This window comes from Crocuta crocuta, unplaced genomic scaffold (genome assembly GCF_008692635.1).
Source record: "Crocuta crocuta isolate KB4526 unplaced genomic scaffold, BGI_CrCroc_1.0 scaffold561, whole genome shotgun sequence".
Classification (NCBI taxonomy): Eukaryota; Metazoa; Chordata; class Mammalia; order Carnivora; family Hyaenidae; genus Crocuta; species Crocuta crocuta.
The window spans coordinates 2,299,669-2,320,067 of record NW_027530529.1 but is presented as its reverse complement, the minus strand read 5'-3'; positions in this window follow the sequence as shown (position 1 = coordinate 2,320,067).

The window sequence follows — 20,399 nt, the reverse complement described above, 5'->3', positions numbered from 1 at the left end:
TTGCTAGGTGCAGGAAAGTGTGCAGGGACAAGCATGGGAGCCCTTGTGCACCTGAGAGCGCGCGCCCATGGCCCCTGAGAGCGCGCCCCCAGCAGTGGGCTGTGGCTGGATGTGGCGCGGAGGAAGGGGCTACAGTGCTTGCTTTCCAGTTCCTGGTAATGACAAGTTTATTTTCTGGGAATCGCATGTTTTCTGTGACTTGCACTTTCACACATTGTGACTTGGCACTTGTTTTAAGGCAACAGAGTGGTTTTTCCTTGATTTTTTTTTTTTTCTGTCTGTGAAGAATTTTGCTGCTGGAAAAATCAGCCCATGTGTGGTTAAAAGAAAAGAGACTGTGGCTGTCATACTGTCAGACAGCCCGCTGCCGTGTGCTTTCTGTCACCTCCGTGCGGTCCTCACTGTCACTGGTTCTGGATTGACCGGTCTAGCACACAGTCCTGGTGTGGTGACCTGCCTGGTTCCAACCTCACCCAAGCTGGCAGTTACAGACTCTCCAAACATCTCAAGATTATCCGTGGAAGGCCCTGGCCACCTTTGATACTCAAAGTATCTTTTGTCTGGGTCTTGTTTGTTTTGTTTTTTTAATTTTTTTTTTTTAGCTCTTTTAGAAAAATATTTTAGAGGGAGAGCAAGTGACAGAAATGTGCAGAGGGAGGAAGGGAGAGAGAGAGTGAGAATGAGAGAGAATCCCAAGCACGCTCCATGCTCACTGCAGAGCCCAACATGGGGCTCCATCCCACGACCCTGAGATCATGACCTGAGCTGAAATTAAGAGTCAGACACTCAACTGACTGAGCCACCCAGGTGCTCCAATTTTTTTCATGTTAAACGTATGAAAGGTAAAGTGTTGGTTCCTCTTGGTTCTAAGGTTGTAAGAGGCTATTACAGAGTTGCGACAGGGAAGGGAGGGGAAACGCATTTACAGAGCGCATGCTCTGTATGCAGGGTGCCATGTGCGTGTATACTTTTTCTTTCATCTCACCCTTGCAACAACCCTGAGAAGTAGGTGGTATTTCAGTTCCAATTTTTACAGAAGAGGAAACTGAATATCAGATAGATTAAGTGCCTTGCCCAAAGTCACACATAATTAAAGGGTAGCATAGCCAGATTGTGTGTGTATATGTGTGTATAAACTTTTATCTACATATAATATACATAAACAAAAGTGCACTCACTAATCATAAATGTATACCTCAGTGAATTTTTCACAGTGAACGTACCTATGACCAGATTCCTCATCATGAAAGTAAACATGATTGCCTCCTGGTGTCCCCTTCTTGTTCCTCTCGTTCTGTTTTTCCCCAAAATCTGGCCATGGTAACCGCTATCTTGACTTTGTAACACTACAGATTCCTTTTGCTTGTTTCCTAATTTTTTTTTTAATTTAATGTTTATTTTTTGAGAGAGAGAAGGAGCACAAGCAGGTGAAGGGAAGACAGAGAGAGGGAGACACAGAATCTGAAGCAGGCTCCAGGCTCTGGGCTGTCAGCACAGAGCCTGACACGGGGCTCGAACCCGCGAACCATGAGATCCTGACCTGAGCCACCCAAGCACCCCTGCTTGTTTTCTAATTTAATAGAAATGGAGCATAGACTGTTTCGTGCCTGTGGCGTTTACGTCGCATTATGTTTAGGAGATGTGTTTGTGTGGCTCCACATGGTTGTCGTGCATTCACGACAAACTCCGTAAGTTTTGCCTTGTGTGAGTATACATAATTTATTTACCCACTCTACTGCTGATGGACATTGGTGACTTTGCAGTGTGGGGTTTATTACAAATAGCGCCTTCATAAATATTCCTTACCTGTCTTCTGGCACTAATTGCATCTAAGGATTGGAGTTTCCAGTTATGGGATAACTGTGTGTTCAGATTTAGTGGGTACTACCAGGCTATTTTTCCCAGAGTGGTTACACCCCCACTTATTCCCCCACTGTAGGAGAGTTCTGATCACTCCATGGCTTCCCTAGCAACTAACTGCCTTCTGTGTTTTAGCCTTGCTGTACAGTTGTATCTCATGGTGGATGAACTTGGATTTCCCCTGTATCTAATGAAGTGGAGCACCTTTTAATGTGTTTATTGGAACACCTGGCTATCCTATTTTGTGAAGTACCTATTTATGACTTTTTAAAATGAGATTGTCTGCCTTTTCCCTTGTTTATTAATGGGAATTCTTTACATATTGTGGCACAAGTCCTTTGTCAGATATTGACAGTATCTTCTTTCGTTCTGTGGCTTGTATTTTTACTCCCTTAATGATATCATTTGATAAGGAGAAGTTCCTAATTTTGATGAAGTTCAGCTTGTCAGTTTTTTTTCCTAGTTTAGTCAGCACAATTTTATGTTTTGTTGAAGAAAACTTTGCCTACCCCAAGATCATGGAGGTGTTCTCCTGCGTTTTCTTGTAAAAGTTTTATTATTTTCCCTTTTACATTTAGATCTGCAGTCCATCTGGAATTGATTTTCTCGTGGGGTATGACATGGAGATCAAGGTTCATTTTTTTTTTATATGGGTGGCCAATTGACTTACCAACATTCATTGAAAAGACCACCTTTTCTTCAGAGCACTTTAGTGTCATCTTTGCCAGCCCCCAGGTGACTGCACATTTGTGGGTCTCCTTCTGAACTCTAGCATCAGATTTTTAGACCAGAGCTGATTCCAAAGTGTTATCTTCTTCTCATTATTCTATAATGGAAAGAATGTAAGTGATTTTGGAGCAAGCTGGAGTTGGGAGGTCATAATAGGCCATCTCTGAGTGGGAGTGCTGTCTAAAAATGACATAGCAGGTATTCAGAGTCCCAAATGGCAAATGGGGTTGGCTGGGCAGGGGTGTGGCATAACAAGGAGGGAAGATGACCAATTAGAAGTTAACACACGAAGAGGGAGGTGTTGGAAAAAGTGATGGCAACAGGCTGAAACCCCTGATTTAGGATCTTTGAAAAGCTTTAGCGGGGTACTCTCACAGGACAGGGAAAAATAGCTTTTCTATAGCTATAAAGCAAAGCAAATTGGTAGACAAGGGGTTGTCTGGTAAGTAGAATTTCTGATAGTTAGATTTTAATGAGCTACATAATTTGTATTTAGGGATTATTAGCTCTTCAAAATCTTGTTCTAACTGGGTTATTAATTACATTCTTTGATTATAGAAGTTAATCCATATATACTCTCTTCTTAATAGAGGATTATACTTTCTGTAGATGAGGCACAAGTAAATAAAGAATCCTTAATAACCTAGTTTCTTTCAGGTGTCTATGATTGAAAACTCTACCCTCTCAGTCGAAACTATGTGTTCTAAGTGGCCGTTATTGACCGTCTGGTGAAACATACCCAAAATGTGGGTAGTGAATATACATCAGTGGTTCTCAGTCTTGGCTGCACATTTGAATCACAAAGGGAACTTTGAAAAAATGCTGGTGCCTGGATGACAGCCTCAGGGATTCTGATCCGATTGGTCTTGAGAGCAGCCTGGGCATCAGGATCCCTGAAAACTCCTCCAGTGATTATAAGGTACAGCCACAGTGAAACCCACTGGCTGAAACTGAGTGAATTCACTCTCATGGGACCTGCCTTCCATTCACTCTGTGCCTTTTTGGTTGGGTGGCTCCCACTTGTGTCTTTAGGCAGCTTTCATTTACTATCTGTTGTCATCGTTCGGTGACAGCAGGCTTTGGGATGTGTGGTCATTTTTTACTAAGGGGATCTTCCTGACCATTCTGACACCCCGCTGTGCAGGTGGGAGATCAAGGATCAGAGACAGGGAGTGGTTTGTGCAAGTTCATACAGCAGGTGAGCCAGTGATGGGCTAAGACTGAAATCCAGCCCTCCCGAGTCCTAGACGGAAGCTTATTATGACCTGGCAGTGTCAGCAGAGAAGCGGGGATGAGGAGTGGGACTGAGAAGTGGGTGCCCCTCACTGGATGGAAGGACACTGAATGGAGAAGCTCCACGATGTGAGGAGCAAGAGAAGCAAGTGCAAGGCTGGGCATGAACTAGATGACCCGTGACTGATGCTACATGAATCCATGAGGCATGCCTGCAAAGAAAGCCTCGTGCTATTACTGTGATGTTATTACTCTTCACCAGAGAAACACTGACTAGGTCCTACTGAGCCAAGCAGAGGAATCGCGTGCCCTGGGGCCCACTGCTGTGTGCATATCCTGGGCATGACCTTGAAACCTGGGTTTAGTAAGCTGCTGATAAGCATGGCTGTGACACTGGGCCAGAATCCACAGTCAGCCAGCTGAAGTGCAGGTGGGCGTGTGTGTGTGTGTGTGTGTGTGTGTGTGTGTGTGTGGTTGGCTGTATTTTATGAGATGAACCAGTGGGAAAGGAAGAACAAGGGGTAGGTTATCTTTGTCCCAGTGTAGGAGGTTTCTTTGGTCAGTAGAAGCATGAAGTTCAGTAGTCTTCAAGGTCAGGGACCATGCCTTATGTGGCCATTCAACTCTGTACCACAGTGTCTTATCCAGGGCTTGACACACAGAGGGTTCTCAGGGCGGCTTTGCTACATGAATGATGAGTTGAAGAGTCTCTCTTATTCTTTCTAGTATTTTTTGACCAAGGGTATGGGTCGTGGTGTGTTCTGCTTCAGAGGAGAGTTAAAGACAGAAACAAATATAGGTACTGGGGGAGGGGTGGAAAAGGGGGGGAGCCCGAACAGGGGTTTCTCCCTGGCTCGAGGACACCGTCTCTCACCTGTACCCCTGTATCTCCAGCACCTGCACAGAGCACAGAACGCCAGGACACAATGGGGGCAGTGACTGAGCAGGTTCATTCCTTACCTCGGTTGCGGCACGAGCTTGAAATATTGCAGTTCTCTTCCCGATTTGCTTATTGCCAGATTCCCACCAGGAAGTCAGAATTCATTCCAGATGGTTCAAGTAAGGAGACCTTAATGAAGGAACTCTAGCAGAAACGGGGCAGAAACGGGACGGGCAGGATTCAGGGACTAAACAAGAGACGTTGAGGCCATCCCTGTGGGTGGAGCCCAGACCACCTCAGTGTAAAGGGGCAAGGAGAGAAAATGGTATTTCTGGAGGCCGAGGAGAGCGTGGTGGGGCGGCATTGAAGAGGCTGTGAGCAGGGGCTGCGGTGTGGCGGGTGCAGCTCCAGACCACGGAAGGAGCGGGCAAGAAATCTGTTTTTCTCCCACCCTTCCATCTTTGGCTGGTGCCTTCCATCAGCCCAAGCCGGCAAGGTGCTGATGCTGGCTTGCCAAGACCCCCAAGTGGTGCGTCCGCTGGGCCATCCTCCCTGGCTCGGAGCTGGGCAGAGAGAGGTGGGGCATGGAGAGCGGGCACAGGTTGGCGGCTGGAAAAGCAGCGCCGCACATGCAAGAGTCTATAGGGGCGAAGAGAGACCCGGGAGGCAAGGAAACAGAACTGCAGGCCGAATGCCCCTGCCTTCAGTTCCGGGGGAATACGAGCTTCAGGGAAGTAATTAGACCATATCCAGGAATCTCATCCTGGACCCATAATTACATGTACAGGAATTTTTTAAAGAGTTGATGGCAGTGGTTTTAATGTCTCATAAATATTCCTCTAAGGAATCTCCCCACAAGAGAGGAGTGGTTTTGTTTTTTGGGCCTGGAGCCAGCCCCCAGCCTTTGGAGATGAGGCCCCCAGCCTCTTCCGAGGGGGAGATCTCATGGTGGCACCCCTCCCCCTCCTCCCCAGCTCCCAGCTCCACTGAGGGCTCAGGTGCCCTAGACCCCAGAATCCCTTGCATTCTTCCTGGTGGGGACCTTCCTTCAGGAAGTCTTACGGGGTGGGGCGTGGGGGGAGCTGCTGAAGGGGTTACTGATCTCTCAGAGCAGGGGAATGGTGGGAACTTCGTGTTCGTTCGTTTTGACTAAATTCTGAATCAAGAGTGGAATGTACGTAGGTAGGAGGCTTTAATTCCCCCGAAAGGCAAAGTCTATATAAGGCAGAGGAAAGAAAGATGAGGCATGAAAACAAGGGCATAGACTTGAAGTCCCTAGGTTAAGGAGGATGTTCCCAGAGACTGTCTCCTCTAATCCTCAGAGGACCCCCAGCAGGAGCAATGTCTGCTCAATTGAATTGGCTCTGGAGTTGACTCCCATTGACTTACATTTGAATCTCAGCCCTCCCCTTATGAGCTGTGTGGCCTTGGGCAACTCCCTATACTTCTCTGATTCTCTATTTTCTCCTTTGTAAAACGGCATCATAATTATGGCTGCGCTGAGATAATATATGCAAAAAGCTTCTATCATCGTGCATCTGCCAAATGTTCCTAAACGTAAGCGGATTTCGAAGCCACTGTTTGGAATGAGTCAAAAGCCTCCTCCTTCCTGTTCTCTTACAGCTTGTTTGTAGCTCTGTCCCAGTGCTTCTTCCCCCCTCACTGGTCTGCCTTCCCCACTAGACTGGCAGGACCCTGTACCCTAATGCCTGGCCCCCATGTTTCATCCAGAGAAAGAAGCCGTCAGGATGCGTAGAATGAATAATGGCATGGCAAGCAAATAGTGGGGAGTCTTGAAATACAGGGCCAGCTCTTATGTCTTTGAGCCCCTGCAGAAGCTATGGCTGTGGTATACAGGGAGCCCTGGAACATTCCAGAAGCCTGATGCATTTAGAAAGCTGTACACACTGCTCTTCTCCTCCTGAAGTTGTTTCGGGCCATTTAAGCTGGAGCATGATTGCACTGCTGGACACAATTGCTGCCTGCCTGAGGGGACTTGTTTTGAAGTTCCAGGTTGGACATAGCCGCCCCCTGACTGACCACTTGAGAAGCCGGTTGATGGCAGGGAATTGGGCCACCCGAGGAGGGCTGTTGCCAAGGAAAGGTGGAGCCGGTACTGCGGGAAGGTCAGCAGGTCTCTTCCTGTGCCCGAGAGTCAGGGCTGTAGGGAGCCTGCCAGAGACCTCGGAGCCCCAGGAGAGGCCTACTGTGTGTGGTCTCCTGCATGTGGGCTCTGGCATCACCTACCTCCTTGAGTTCTCACAGAACTCTGTTCTATGTTATTCTTATCCTCAACAGACAGGTGAGAAGCCAGAATTCAGGAGGCTTCATTAGCTGGCTCGTGCTCACACAGCGTGTATTCGGCCCTAAGCCCAAGCACACGGCCTCCGGTGCTCAGTACCCTTTATGAGACTTCCAGTTGCACCCTGAGGAAGCTTCCGGACCCCATTCTGAGTAATGGATATGTTGCCTTTGCCTTGAGAATGAACGGGATGAGCTGTACATTCTCCCAAATCTCTTCACTGGGACACTTCTGCCGTGAGATGCTTGTTTCTAGAAGCCTTCTGTGATCAGATACGTTTGGGAATTTTTCCTCCTTCTTCTTGGGGAGTCACAATGCATATTCCCAGGTTTGAGATTCTGAGATGTCCTGTGGTGAAGAAGCCTTGAACAGCAAGCTTTTCCAAAGCCCATATGACCAAGAACCTTTGTGTGGCTAGCATTTATTAACATCCCACGGAGTCAAGTAAACACCGAAATAGATGCCTCAGCCTTGTTCCCAAGACCCCCAGGGTGGGGAGTCTGGCTGTGTCACTGCCCAGTCCCCAAAATAGCTGTGGATGCCCCCCTCCGGGATTCAGAAGCATGGTACAGCCCTGTATTGTCGCTCATCCCCAGTTTTCCCCACATTGTCTTGATGTGGGACATGTCCATGCATACTACTACCAAGAACTACCAAGAACTTATCAGAAAACCAATAAAACCCTCGTTTGGGTAATTTTGATTTGCTTTTCTCATTAAATGTTTACTGCATTTCCAAACACATCTGCCCTCCTACCTCCTTTTATAAAAGGACATGGGGAGGCTCACAGATGTCTGTGTTGGGGGAGAGGGGGTCACGTGGGCAGAGAAAAGTTGTTCTGGTTTCCTCTGCCCCACCTCACCCTCCACCCCTGACTGCTTTCCAGAAAAGGGACAAGGAGCACATGAAGGCAGCTGGACCTCAGTGTGTCCAAATCAGAGCCCTAAACACTGGTGGTCCCCACCACGTTGCCCCTACAAGCCAGAATCTTCCCCAACTCAGACTCGTCTGTAAACACCACCAAGCAGCCCAGTTTCTCAGGTCTGAACTGGGCAAGACATCTAGATTTTCCTTTCCCTCACCACCCTCTGCCCATCCTCTATCCAGGCCTATTGGAAGAAGAGCCGTTTGCCGTGTGGGCCCTGGATCCCAGTGGCCTCCATTCAGACTCTGCCTCTACCACATCCTAACTGGGTGGTCTTAGGGAAGTTACCTAACCTCTCTGGTCCTCAGTTTTCTCACCTGGAGACAATAAGGGGACTGAGCTCACAGGGCTGCCAGGAGGATCGCACGAGAGAGTGCACGCTCAGTGCTTGACAGCGTGCTGGACAGCACTCACACATCAGGTATCCTCAGTACTCCTCTTGAACCCGGCTCCCTCCGTCTTGCTTGGTGTCACCCTGATCCTGCCCACCCTCATCTCTCCCTGAGCCCTTGCAATAGTGTCCAAACTATTGGGTCCCATTTCCACTTTATTCCACTACTGTTTCCACCCAGCTTCCCACCTTCTGACAACACAGATATGACAGCCTCAGTGTGCTGCATAGAACGTTCCAAGTAGGTTTATCATCATAATTCAAGTGAAATTGAAACAACTCAGATGGGGCCTGGCTTGTGAGGTAGCTCTTTGACCTTCTCTGTGGCATTCTCACCTTCCTTGTGCTGTTCCAGACACTCTGATCTCCTACTCTGTTCCTTAACCCCTCCAGCCCTTCACCGTATAGCAGCATTTGCATATGCTGCTGGCTCATTATAGAATGGCTCACTCTTCTTTAATGCACCTGTTCAGCGCTCTCTCTCTCTCTCTCACAAAGGCCTTCCTCTTTGTCTTTGGCATCAAAATGTGCATTTCCTCACAGCAGTAGTTATCTTATTTTTTCATTTATTGTCAGGCACCCCTGTGAGCCCTGTAATCCGTGAGGATGGGGGCTTTAGTTTACCATTCTGTTCCCAGAGCGAATGAACGCAGAAGGAGGGATAAAGATGGACCAAGTAATCATCAGGCTGAGCCATACTTGCCCCATCTTCCTCTTATCATTCACATTGTATACCAGAGAAAGTTGAGCTCCTGTCTCAAGGATGAGGATTCGGACCCTGGGAGTCCAGGGGCTGCAGTCCATCCTTTAACCACCCTGCTCTTCTCCCCTCTTGGTTGGGGGCGGGGGCAAGCCTGAACTTAAGTGAGATGGGGAAATGGATCAGAGTAAGGCTGGCACCAGAGTGAGCGTCTGGACTAGAACCTGTCTTCCCTGCCAGTCTTCCTCGTTCTCATCCATCCACTTTTGTTCCTTGCATTTGCCCTGTGGGTGGACTTGATCCTGCATTGAGGCTGCAAGGCCAACCAGTAGAAGGAACCAGACAGCCCGGAGGTGAGGGCGGGTTTGAAGCTTTGACAGGTTTTCTCCACATCTTTAGGATCTAGGGCATGGGGGAGAATTCTGGCAAGAGAGCGAAGTATTAGTATTTAGCTCCCAAACTTGTGGGTGATCCCAGAAGCTTTCTATTTCTATTTCTTTATTTTTTTCTCTGTAGACCAATGAGTCTAGAATAGTTTCCAAGGGAGGCAGAGAAGAGAGGTGACGAAATGAGAAAGTGTTCAGTTGTGCGTAGTATTTGGGTCTGACCTCTGCATTACGGGGAAGACAAGCTTGCTGGGAAAATACCCTGTACAGGTGATGAAAGGATGGAGAAAGTGACACTGGGAGAGGAAAAGAATTCATATTTTGTGACAGGGCTGCGTTTTGTTTCGTTCGTCTGTTGGAGATTTCTTCCTTTCTTTCTGGAACATTGTAGCTGTTCAGGAAACCTCATTCTGTCATCCTGCTTTCTAGAGAGCTCAAATACCTCTCTCTCCAGGGCACGTTGAGCCCTCCGACGACTCCCCTCTTACAAACGCTGGCTAGAACCTCCGCCTTCTGCCTGGTGCCTGGCATGCGGTAAGCACTTGGCCAGTGCTGACGATTATTTTTGTAATAATAGAAGGAGAGCAGGAGGAGTCTGTATGGGGTGATTGGAGTGTGCTAGCAATGTGCTAGACAGGGCTTGTCCATGCATGTCCCCCAGCCACTCTCCCAGTGGTGGCTGCTGCCCTCGCATCTGGCTGGTGGGGTAACCAAAGCTTGCCCAAGGCTGGCTGGCAGTCAGGATGAAGCCTGGGCCAAGAGGATCCTCGTTCCAAGAGAGATTTGCTGCGTGAGTTCCAGAGCTGGGATGACGCCCCGGGTGTCTAGACCCCCAAAGCTGTGCACTCTCCAGCTGTAGCGGTTTCCTGGGGCAGCTGTACCGATACCACTGACATGGCAGCTTAAACAATGGAAATGGATTCTCTCTCAGTTCTGGAGGCCGGAAGTCCCAAATCAGTATCCCTGGGATGAAATCGAGGTGCTTCTTCTGGACACTCTAAGGGAGTGTCTGTTCCTGGCCTCTTCCAGCTTCTGGTGGCTGCAGGCCTTCCTTGGTCTGTGGCCACATCATTCCTATCTCTGCCTGGCTTCGTATCGCCTTCTCATGTGTAGGTCACATCTCTCTGCCTGGTCTCTGATAAGGACATCTGTGATGGCCTTCAGTGCATACACAGATAATCTAGGATAATCTTCCCCTTGTAAGATTCTTAATCACATCCTCTGAAAGTCTTTTTCCAAATAGGATAACATTTATAGGCTCCAGGGGGCCATTTTTCAACCTTCCACACCCGCTCTAGGGCTCCAGGGGCTGCGCAGGGAATATGCACAGATCCTCTTCCCAGAGCAGATACAATTGGGCAGGAAGCAAGGCTGAAGGTGAGCCACTTGGGAGGGACACACGGCCCCAGCAAAGGCAGGAGTGCTAACAAGGAGTTAGCAGGGGGCCATTGACATCTTTGGGAAGGGGGATGAGCTTTGGTTTCTAATGAGAATTAAATTTGAGATGTGGGGACCATAATTCGCTCATTCTTTCATCAAAAAGTTATTGAGCAGACATCCTATGACCAGCCCTCTGGGTCTCACATTCCAGACAAAGAAACTGGTCAAGAGACTATTCTATGTACTGTGCCACGTGCTGGGCTAGAGGAATGTGCCGGTGACAGGGGGATCTCGGCCCTGCCTAGAAAGGCTTCCAGGAGGCACTACTTGAACTGAAGCTGCAAAATGAGGAAGAGGGATCCAGATTGACCCAAGACAGGGAAAGATCAGCATTTCCGAAGCTATGTGATTGAGACTTGAACCCCCCTTCTGCCTGTGAAAATTGCCCTGTGGGCCCCTTAGGACTGAGGTTAATCTTGGCTGAGGGCATCTGGAGCCAGATAGTTCTTCTTGTTGTTACTGCTTGAAGCGTCCCTGGTATCTTTCCCACTCGCAGCCCTCCACGTGGGTGAAACCCACCAGAGAGTGAAGGGACAGACTGCAGAATGGCAGTGCGCAGCTCCCACTGGATGCTGTTCTGCTGTCCTGTACAGGTGGCCTGCAGCGGGCAGACCAGCAGACTGGCTGGCTGCGAAATCTGAACGCAAACTGGCTGCTAATTAGAGTCTTGTCAGGTCTAAGGGATCCAGTCCCATGGTGTTCTCAGCGTTAACACACCTCTTCTTTGAAACTGTAAAAGCACACCCTGTGTTTTTCACCAAGTGAGTGGCAGTGCAGTGCTCGGTACAGAGTGGCCGGTGTTCCTTCCCTGCGGCTTTCCTCCCAAGATACACGTCGGCCCTCCGCCTGCAGCACGGGCTTTTTCCTGCCTCCGTCTTTGCCCACGTGCTTCCCTCTGCCCAGACACGCTTACCCCACTTCTGTCCCTGCCATCTCTTACCAGCCTTCCCATCTCAGCTTAAAGGGTACTTCTCTGTCAGCATTTACACAGCTCTGATTAAATAGGTATGTGTTAATTGCTTAGTATTTTTCACACCGAGGATAGGAGTCTCAGACTGCCTTGTTGACCCAGTCCATGCTGCATGGAAAGCATACCGATTGTAACTATACATTGAGTGGATGAAATAATAGCAAAAATCAAAGAAAACTTCAGAAGTGTTTAATGAAGTAAGTGACACATCCATGTTAGATGATAATCTTTCACCTTACATACATGTTGGCAATTTTTTTAAAGAACAGGTTATAATGTTGAATGGAAGAAGCAGAATAAAAACTATAGTATAATTTCAATTTTATAAAATTCATGTTTATTTGCTTAAAATCCTATCAAAATATTGGCTGTGGGTTTTGAAGCAATAAGATGACTGCTTTTGTTTTACTTTTTTTGTTGTTTTTTTCCAAGTTTTCTTTAATGAGAACATACCACTTTAAGGAAAAATTGAAATATCAGCGAGGCTACTTTGGGCCATCTGGTATCTTGCTCCTTTCTTGTATGTAGTTCTAATCTTTTACACACACATTATGGGCTTACGGGGAATGAATTGGAGGTCCCCACCAGAATGATTTAACCAATTAACTTATTCATTAACTGCCGTGGTATCTTATATGTGCCGGACAAAAGATTTAGAATAATCCTTATTATGAGCTGGACAAAGGGAATATTTGAAATCCTTCTCTCTCATTCCTTTCCAGCCTTTCTCATGGAATTCCCACAGGGACTAATGCACAGGAAAACTAGCAAAGTGGCTTTAGAGTCTTTGAAAGGAAAATGAGTTCAAGGCGTGCCCATAGTCCCAGCCAGAGCAGAATTCCCATGAAGTGTGCATGTGTTTACTAATTATCCCAGACTTTCAACTGCGTTTACCTTCTTTGTAATGCATTCTTGGCGTTTGTTAAAACATTTTTGTAATACTGTGCCTTTCTGTATACTATGACTGTTTTAGAAATTTACCTGTCATTATTTTGCCTATTAAACCACCAGAGGACAATTTTGGTAGTTTAATTATGTCAGGGAGTCTGTGACAAAACTAGCATCCTTATATAAAATGAATCATTGCAACCGTTTTGGAAAACTTGTTGACAAAATTTATACCCTTGACCCAGTGGTGCCATTTTTGAGCTCTTACCTTCAGGATGTGATCCAAGGTAAGAAAAAAAGAAAAAAGATTTTATACCTAAAGGTAGTATTGCACTGTCAACTGTAATAGAGAAAAGTTGAAAACAAGGTAAAATAAATCTCTAGCAATAAGGGAGTGGGTTTTCCAGTAATTGTATTCACTTTAGTAGGCTACATGCAACCATTTGAAATAATGGTTTTATAACAGGAGTTAGTATGTAAAATGTTTATTGCCTTACATTTAGTTTCTGTGTTGGTGTGCGGGCATATGTAAATTTATATATAAAGATTTATTACTTTGGGGCACCTGGTGTCTCGGTCAATTAAGTTTCTAACTCTTGATTTTGGCTCAGGTCATGGTCTCATGTTTGTAGGATTGAGCCCCACATTGGTCTCTGCACTGTCAGCACAGAAGTATTTAAAATTTCAGAAGTATTTAACGAAGTAAATGATTTAACATTCATGACACATCCATGTTAAGTAATAATTTTGGGGGTTTTTCTCCCTCCCTCACTCCCCCACCCCTGCTTATGCTCATTCACTCTCTCTCAAAGCAAATAAATCAATATTAGAAAAAAAAAGATTTATGACTTGGTCATATAAGGACACTGATGTCCTCTCCACACATACCCTGATCCCTACAAAAGTACACCTGAGGTTTCTCTGCTGGTGTCCCTGGTAATTATGTGTTACTAACCATGTGTGTTGGAGGTGACTTGGAGCAGTCTTTGTGGTCACAGAGCGGAAAGATTAATATTTGAAAATTTCAGTCTTCAAGCAGTATCCATAATTTCCCTGAATTTCATCTCGGTAATCATCGACCTGGTTCTGACTGGAATCACAGAAATGATCTCTCTCCTGTTGCATTTGGTGACGAGTATTGATTGTCCCTGATCCACCAACACTGGCTGGCCTGTCTGCCGCCTCTCCCACCTGCCCCTACCTCCAGCCTTGGATGGCCCTTCACACCGAATGTCCTGGACTATTTGCTTTCCTCTGCCTGAGAATGCATGGAATTGAAAATAATCACCATTAATCATACCCTTGAGATTTGACATAAATATCTTGGCCTTTAACGTAATGGTTTCTTGGAGATTACTTGGAGCTCCATGGTGAGTTGAACCTTTAAATAAAATAACTATTTTAGGAATCAGCTACCTCGCCTTGTTTTAATAACAAAATACCTCTCATTTCATAAAATGAGAATTCGTATTTATGAGAAAGTGCAGGAATTTGGTCATCTCCTATGGCCCCCCGACATCCTCCTTTTTTTCGTTCTCTGTGTCTACCTGCTGACTTCCATGTCACCTCCTCCTTGATGGGCATGGAGGAGGGCACTTGTGGGGATGAGCACTGGGTATTATATGGAAACCAACTTGACAATACACTGTTTAAAAAAAAATGTCCCATGACCATTCACTCACCCACCCTGTCATTCATCCATTCACATCTTCATCCATCCATCCATCCATCGATGTATCCATCCATGCATCCATCCATCCATCCATGCATCCATCCAATGGGTGCTTAAGTGAACAGCTACTATAATATATCAGCTACTGTTCTAACCACTGAAGATACAGTAGTAAGCAAAAGACAAACATCTCTTCCTGATGTATATTTAAAATGTTTTGTTATACATGTATTTTTTTATAATTAAAAGAAAAAACTTCTCTAATGAACAAAACAGGCAAAACCTTCCTGTCCTCAACATTTAGCCATCTTTCCTCTGTGCTTTGAAAGTGCCTCCATTAATATACTTTATCGGCCTCAAGATTGGCTCCCTGCCAAGCTGTGGAAGCAAGACCGTTGCCTGAGCCAGCTTGTATCCGCACTGTCGAGGCCCGCCATCCGTCTCCCTGTGCAGAACACCATAAGTGAATTTGTCAGAAGGAAGGCAAGTAATGTGGAATCTGACATTTGTTGAGAACCAACTGCATGCCAAGCCCCCTCTCTTCATGAGCTTGTGTATCCTGGCAAACAAGCTTTATGTTCCCATTTTATGCAGAGGAAACTGAGGCTTAGAGAAGTCAAATGACTCGTCCACGTTCTCAGAGTTAGTGGATGCAGACCACGGTTCACACTCCGTTCTACTTGATCCTGTCACAGTCCGCTCTGCTTATATTGTCAGCTCTGAGAAGAAGGTTCTTCTTCTGGTTTCACACCTGAGTAATTGGCAGCCGAGGAAATGGCCCCATCTCCCTGCCCTCTGCCCCTGCTGACTTACTGCATGAACCCCTGGAAAGGAGCAGAGACTCTTGTAGTTCTGACGCGGCAAAGCCATCCAACTACCCTCAACATGTAATTTTAACCTCCCTTTCTTGCAGACACTCTTATTACATTTTACTGCAAAAGAAAATGGTCCTGCCATCCACATCCCATCATACGGGTCCTGGCTTTATTACAGACCCTGGGATGTCCATCTATTAAGTATTGGATGGACCTTTTGAGACCGAGATTGGAATAAATAAAAAAAATAAAATCACCACTCAAAACATATTTCATAAACTGGGATAATGATACAAAAGTCAGTCGCTCTACACCAAACTTTTTGTGACCCCTGTGAAACTCCAGGAAGTCCATCTGCGCATGGTCGCGATGGGGGTAAAGCAGAAACCCTGTTGATCCAGCTCTCAAGAGATTCATTGCCGTTTCCAAACCCAGCTTCTCTCCCTGACGTCTTGAGGCTCTTCCTCAATTAATGGCAGCTGCTGTTCTTGGCCACCTTTCATCCTTACACATTTTCTGAATGCTGTTTGGGGGACCATTTGCTCCAATCATCAGGACAAAAGTGTAGCTCTGAGCCTGGGGGGTTGGGGAGGAGTTTAAAACGAGGTCTCTTTTCTTCAGCATGACAGAGGTTTGGAGATAGGGGTGATCACATTTGCTATATGCATTTCCCAGAGGTTTCTGCCTTTGCTAATAATAACCATCCTTGTGTTAACAACAGCTTTTATTTCCTTTGTGCCTTTTCATAAGGAACACAACAGATTTGGGAACCACAATTCACACCTCAGGGAGGGGAGCTTCTCAGGGAGGAGGGGCAGATGCCATGGGCTGTGGTGAGGAGCAGACCCTTCATGTAGACTATATGCCCCTAGAACAGGAGGTAAGAAAGCCCATGGGGGCTGCAAGTGAATCTTAGGAGAGCTCAAAGCCAAGTGTGAGCCCTGCTTAAGTTTAAGGGCTTGTTATGCTCTTGTCTTTGCAATGAAGCCAGCGCCAAGCTGGTAAAGGGGATATTCTATACGCTCTAGCCCATGGTGCTCCCAGTCACGCGGTCAAGAGCAAGCCTGGCCCTTCCCCAGCCCATTCCTCGAATGTATTCAATGAACTTGTGCCACGAAAGCACCTTGCAATTCTAAGGGGATCACTCAGCGTGATTGTCATTAATATTCTTGTCCTTGGTGCCAAGGGGCCTGCACACGGCTTTCGTTTCATGGATCAGCAAGTCAGGCGATGGCGGTCTGGTAGAGAGGGTGCTGGAGCAGGGTTCTGATCTGGTGCTCAGTGGCCACATGATCTTGGGCAACTTGTTTCTCCTTTCCGAGCTCTGTTCCTGTATCTGTAGAGTGGGGATGGCTTCTGACTCGGAGGGGTTTTGTTTGGATCAAATTGGAAGGCGAGTGGGAAGGTGCTTTGCAAATTGTAGCTTTCTGCACACATTCTTGAGATGAGGGAGAGGCCTCTTTATTGAGAGACATATTATAAATGAAATCAATGGTGGGAAAATCCAGTCATGACCCCTGCCCCTCTTCATTTCCACCTGCCCTGCCCCTGTTGTCTTTAACTGGTCAGGGGTTAGTCCTAACTTCTAAAATGATGCCCATCCCTACTTTCTTTTGGTTCTATCCCTGTTTTACTTTTCTTCATAGCATGCATCACTCCCTGACACTGTATTTCTATATAGTCATTGTTGCCCATGGTCTGTATTCCCCCATCAGAATCTAAACCCCACAAGAGCAAGGATGATCACTGCTACATCCCCAGTGCCTGGCACTGTATCTCCTAGTATATAGTAGATGCTTATAGTATAAGCATTTGTGGAATGAAAGAACGTCGACATTGTTGTCCTGCCCTCACTGTGAATCCTGGCTCCCCCTCTGAGAGGGAAATGATGCAATAGCAAACAGAACAGTCTTCTTGGCACAGAGAGGATTACTCTGGAAAATTTACTGACCTCATGGGCTACAGACACATATGATGCTGGCTGGAGTATGTGGTCTTGGAAAAGCTGCTTCTCACTCCCAGCCTCATTCCTGCATGAAATTTACTAAAGGGATGAATTGATTGTAAAGTCTGAATAAGTCAATGAGTTGACTACTCTCATCCCATTTCCTCATGTACAGAATAGAGATGGGACTACCAACTTTATGATGTATTTATACCATTTCAGTCGATAGCTAGCCTCAAACAACAGGGATAGTTGTGATTTGCGTGTGTTCTAGATCCTTCTTGAGAGGTGGGTTTGCTAGGGGTGGGGAATGTGGTGGAAATCATGAGGACATTGGACATCTTAGAGGTGAGAGAAGAGAAACTACTTGATTACCTATTATCGACTAGGGTTGGCCCATGGATCAGGTGCTTTGCATATGTCCAATTATAATCTCACAGTCACTCAAAGAGGGGTAGGCTCAGCACCCCCACTTACACCCCCCAAGAAGAAAACGGGCTTAAAGGAGGCTCAGTAGTTTGGCCAAATGCCAAGGAGTTGACTCGAGGAGACTCGACACCAGGTCAGAATGATATTCCAGGGCTGCCTCGGAATATCCCAGGGGCTCTGGGAGCCAGGCCATGTTGCTCTCTGAGTGTATATCTCTGCCTCTGGCTGGAGGAAAGCAAGCACCAAGCCACAGCCACTACCATCAAGGCATCAGGGCTGCTGCTGTTCTTAGACCTCAGGTCCTAAAGCTGGAGTCACTCATTCTCTTCCCATTAGGAAACATCAGCGTGGGGCCTTTCAAAGCCCACTTTTTTGAGCTGTTGATTCTTTTCTACTCCCCACTCTCCACTCCTATTCCCTTCCCCCACGTGTTTGAAGTTCATCCCTTTGTTTATGTGTGTTCTTTTAAAACAGGTGTTGTTTTGTGTTCAAATATTTTTAACTTACTCTGTGGTCTTGTGCCACAGGCCTCTTTCTGCTTCCTACTTCCAGCACATTGTTTTTGTGGTCCATCCATATTGCTGTGTATACACTGCAGCTCATTGTCTCTCTAACTGCTGTAGAACCACCACTGTGTGCATTCACTGCCTTTCCATATGCATTCCCCCGGAGACGCATCCTACGTGCCCCCTGATAGGCTGGCAAGAGAACTGTTCAGTTATTGGAGGCTGTGTACTGGGATAGAAAGTGCATGTGGACTCACCTTGACTAAGTAGTTCGAGGCTGCTCTCCTGCAAGGCTGTCCCAGTCTGTGCTCACCTTGACATGCAGCTTCCTATTTCCTACATCTCCACGTAGCTCTGACCCTTAGGGTAGATCTGTTTATTTTTGTCAATCTGATGGGTGCTGACATAGCTTATTATTTTTTTATTTTTTATTTTTTTTAATTTGGCTACAGATATGTTTGAGTATCTCTGCATAGCACGCTGGCCCTTTGGATTTCTCATCATTGAATTCCTTCTCCATCTCTTTTGTCGTGTGTCATTTAGGGTTCCTGACATTTTTCTCGTTCACTGGGAGGAGTTCCTAGTGGATTCTAAATATTAATCTCTTGCCACTTTCGGACAAGTATCTTCTCCCAAACTATATTATCTATTAATTTTGTCGAGCAAATACTTTAATTCTGGGATTATCAGATTCATCACTTTTTCATCTAGAATATATGCATTTGGGGGTTTTGAGAAGTGCTTTCCCATCAGCAGATCACAAAGATATTCTTCTAGATTTTCTTTAAATAACCCGTGCAGGCAGAGGGAGCCCAGCCTGTGTTCCTGCTAGCAGAGGGCTCAAGTTTATGAATCCCAGGCTGACATCGAGGGTAAAGAGTTTGTTTTCTTTCCTTCAAAGGACCCCATAAGCCAACAGGAAGGCAATTACGCAGAGAGGACTTTAATTAATTTTTCCGTTTTTTAATTTTTCTGAACTTCAGGGGTGCTCATACCTCACATCACGGAGGCGATAGTTGATGAGTGGAGGTGTCTCTTAGGACCTCCTTTGCCGCTATAACATCTTGAGATGAGGCCTGTGGCCTCCGTCTCGCTCAAGTCTGATAACCCTTGGGGTCAGGCACAACAACGCCTGTGAAACTCTATGTTAGTGAAAAAGAGGGAGAAGACAGGCTTCTGCTGTCTTGATAATGGTGCGGTGGGCCCAGGCCTCCACCTTAGTGGGCCCGTGTCTGCATGGGAGACCCCGGCTGGGATGTGCGCAGAGGCCCGGCTCAGGGAACGCAAGGGCCTCTGTTACTTGTTCTTCATACATGTGAGTTCTCCATGACAATGAATCTTAGGAAATCAGAGCAGGATGAGGGAGTTTGAATATCGCCATGTCTGGCTTCCTTCCCTTACTGATGGGGAAACAGACCCCAAGTGGAGAAGTACCTTATGGAACACCACACAGCCTGTGAGCTGGAGATCCAGGGCTGGAACTCAGGCTTCCTAAACGCAGGCCAGAGCTCCATCTGTTCTACTTAGAAAGATCTCAGGCTTTGGAGACAGACAGTCCTGTCTGTCTAGGTGAGAACCTAGCTCTACCATCTTTTCATTTAACAATTATATCAGTAAGTATTGCATTTACCACCATGGTGCTGCTTTATGTATATATTTTTATTTTTTTAATGAAAAAAAGTAAGTTTATTTATTTTGAGAGAAGGGGAAGAAAAAGAGGGAGAGAGAAAGAAGCAGGGAGGGCAGAGAGAGAAAGAGAGAGAGAAAATCCCAAGCAGACTCTGTGTTGCCGGTACAGAGCCCGATGCAGGGCTTGAACTCGCAAACCCTGAGATCATGATCTGAGCTGAAATCAAGAGCTGGACATTTAACCAACTGAGCTTTCCAGGTGCCCCTTGACACCGCTTTATATGAGATATATTCAGAGCTGTTAGATCTTGGAGGAGTTTGACCTACTCTCAGATCAGAGAAGGTTCTAGAAAAAAATGAACTGAAGTCTACAGTTGAGTCCCACCTTCCCTAACCTAGTAGACTGGAAAGAGCTTGTTGAATGGATAAATGGATGGATGGATGGTTGACTGTGATCCTGGGTTGAAGAGGTGAGTTGTTTCCTCACCCTGTTCTTTTACTCTCTCCACTGAGGAAGGTCTGCTGGTAAATCACTAAATCCAGCCGAGGGTAAGGAAAAGAAGATGTCTTCCTGACCATCAATCTTTTGAGTGTTTCACTTAAAGCTGAGCACCTGTTCTATTAAAGTACTCACCTCTGTCCCTATCTGTTTCTTTGAACCCTCCACTGGTCCTTGGGAAAAGAAAAAGCAAAGCAAAA